We start from the raw sequence: 3,435 nt of genomic DNA, 5'->3' as shown, positions 1-3,435 counted from the left end.
GAATACATAGGTCACATTTCATCTGCTAGTCATTGCTGACAATCCTGCTTCTTTCCTATTAAGAGCCTTTGCAGGCACTCTGTGAGTAAGTAAACTAAAAAAATAGGTTTAATGATGGTTGCTGCTTTTGGAGCTTTCTTGAATTTGAACCTTCTTGTGTCAGTGTTGCAAATTAGTAGCATACCTCACAGGGCCATATCTAGAGTGCAGCCAACGCATGCGTCATCTCATCTGGAGCACTGGTTTACAGCACTGAAGGGGGGAGGGTTTAGGTACTAAAATTTTAAAGTTGCGACAAGGCAACTTCTATTTTGAAAATGAGAGTATCCTTCTCATTCAAATGGGAACATTTCTCATTAAAAACAGAGTTTTGGAGGTTGCTGTCTTCTAAAAATAAAAGTTCCCTAAACTCCTTTCATGTGATTTGCTCAGCTTTGCCTCCCAGATAGGTATCCCTGTAGATTGTTCCTCTTTTTTCAGAGTAGGGGTGTCAGATTATCATGAGAGAAAAACTCCCTTGATGTGTTGAGACAGTCAGTCTGGCCAGGTAGCTGGAGGAAGAGCTGATAAACCTTAGGAAGCTGTACATTGTATGCAGATAAATATTTTGCACAACATTGGCTGCTGCCACACGGGACGGCTGAAACGCGGCTAATCAGAGCCGCACTGAACTTGAGACGCCGCAGCGGGATCCCACGGATCCCCTCAGCCGCGGTGCATCGCTCCCTGGCAAGATCAGATGCCAGGGAGCAAGAGTCCGATGGGAGGGGGAGGCTGCCGAACTGCGCATGCTCGAGCATGTGCAGTACGGCTGGGGGTCGAGATGCGGCAGCGCAAGGACGCCTTGAGCCGCTTCAAGGGATACAACCACCTAGGTAGGTGGTGCTTTTTTGCTGCGCAGTATCGGCGTTTGGGACGGAACAGGGACAGGCAGGCAACGATTCCCAGATGTTGCCATGGGATCGTGCCTGTTTGTTCCGCCCCCGTTCCGTCCCGCTCCCTCGTATGGACACAAAAAGTTGCACAGCAACTGGGTGGTATACATTTCTGTTGGGAATGAGATAGATCCTCATTTCCCATTCAATTTAAACCCCATTGGGAAACGTGGCAGTCCCACCAAGTGAGGGAAGCTGCCTGTAGCCTTGATTCTGCAATGATCTACTGTGGATCTCACTTCCATCCTTAGCCAGGCAAGAGAAACCTGTTGAGGTGCATATTAAAGGGTCTGGAGCAGGTAAAACATCCCTGGGACCTCCAAGGTGTCTGTCGCTCAATCTTAGCGCAGACTCCTGGTTTGCAATAATAGTGGGGCAGAGCTGTGGCTCAGTGGTAGAGCATCTGCTGCATGCAGAAGGTCCTCCCAGGTTCAGTCCTCGGCATCTCCAGTTAAAAGGATAAGGTAGTAGGTGGTATGATGAGGTAGTAGGTGGTATGGTTCTCCTGGAGACCTTGGAGAGCCGCTGCCAGTGTTACCAAAATCACTCATACATGAGCAGCCCCAGTCGCTAGCAAAAGCATCCTTCTGCTAGCAAAGAGAAAACACATTTATTGTGGGGTATTAATTACTGAGATCGTAACCTGTGTCTACTAAGCTAGAGTTACAGACCAATACTCAGAAACCATGAAGGGGGATAAACTTCTTGAAGGAGAAATTTATTGAGTTAACAGAACCTAGTTAAATGAGGTAAAGAAAAATAGAGGTGCTACAGAAAAGAAAAAAATGCACATGTGAAGTAGAAACAAAATTCAAACCCCTTCCCTAACAAGGCTGTTCCATCCTGTCCCTGTGAAGAAGTTGGGGGAAGGGGACTGGGTTTGGCTGTGGCTGGCAGGAATACAGAGCCATTCTACTTGCATACCAGGGGCCTGGCACAGGATGGGGGGCATTTTGAGGCTGGGGACCTATGTTTAATGGTGATTTGTGGTGCAGGGCTGCTGCCATCAATGGCACATCTGTTGGGCATCCAGACATCCTTGTCTTCCACACCTGTACAGGGCAATGACATCCTCTTGCATTGCGGGATCTGCAGCAGGGGCTCTTGGCATATACCTGAGAATTCTTAGGGAACTCAAATGTAAGATTGTTGATCTACTAATCCATATATGTAACCTCACACAAAATTCAGCCACTGACCAGAAGACTGGAAAGGAGCAAATGTCACACCGATTTTTAAAAAAGGGATCCAGAGGGGAACCAGGAAATTACAGGCCAGTCAACCTAATGTCTTTCCAGGCAAATTAGTAGCAACTGCAATGATAGAATTACTAGGCATATAGAGGAACTAAGCGTGCTGAGGGAAAATCAGCATGGCTTCTGCAAAGAGAAGACCCGTCTCACCAACCTTTTGGAGTTTTTTTCAGAAAGTGAACAAGCATGTAGACAACAGTGACCCGGTAGGCGTTGGACTTTCAAAAGGCTTTTGACAAGCTTCCTCACCAAAGACTCCTGAGTAAACTTATCAGTCATGGGATAAGAGGACGAGTTCTCTTATGGATTAAAAATGGGTTAAATGACAGGAAGCAAAAAGTAGGAATGGACAGCTCTCACAATGGAGGGAAGTAAGCAGTGGGATCCCACAAGGATCAGTATTGGGGCCGGTACAATTTAATTTATTCATTAGTGATCTGGAACTATGGGTGAGTAGCATAGTGGCCATTTTTGCGGAGAACACAACATTATTCAGGATAGTGAAAACCAAGGCTCACTGAGAGAGGGTGACAATGTCACAACTGAAGTTCAGTGTTGGTAGGTGTAAAATGATGCAGATGGGGGGGAGAATCTCAACTTCAAGTATAGGCTAATGGAGTCTGAATTTGCTGAGACTGAGGGGGGAAAAGATCTTGGGGTGGTAGTGGATAGCTCAATGAAAGTGTCAACCCATTGTGCTGCAGTCGTGAAAAAGGCCAACTCTGGGTTAGGGATCATTAGGAAAGGGATCGAAAATAAAATGGCTGCTATTATTATGCCCCTGTATCGACCTATGGTGCTGCTTCATTTGGAATACTGAGGCCCAATCTGCATCTAGCATTTGCTCTGTTGTTGTACCAAACCCACACTGGAACAGAAAAAGATGCAACTCAAAACCACATTCAAATACCCCAGGCCAACACCATACTGACTGCAGAGTCACCCCTGAATGGCCATAAAACTGCAGATTCGGCCTGAGTACAGTTCTCATAACTGTATCTAAAAAATGACATCACAAAGCTGGAAAAGTGCAAAGGGGAACAACCAAGATGATTAGGAGGTTGGAGCACCTTCCCTGTGAGGAAAGACTGAAGAGTCTGGGACTTGCAATACAGAAAAGAGAGGACTAAGGGGGGACATGATAGAGGTTTATAAAATTATGCCAGGGGTGGAGAGAGCTGACAAAGAGAAATTTTTCTCCCTCTCCCAAAATATTAGAACTCGAGGGCATCCAATGAAGTTGATGG

The sequence above is a fragment of the Gekko japonicus genome, unplaced genomic scaffold (assembly GCF_001447785.1).
Source record: "Gekko japonicus isolate JY-2015 unplaced genomic scaffold, Gekko_japonicus_V1.1 scaffold5209, whole genome shotgun sequence".
Lineage (NCBI taxonomy): Eukaryota > Metazoa > Chordata > Lepidosauria > Squamata > Gekkonidae > Gekko > Gekko japonicus.
The sequence above is the reverse complement of the archived record's forward strand: the minus strand, read 5'-3'. Positions refer to the sequence as shown.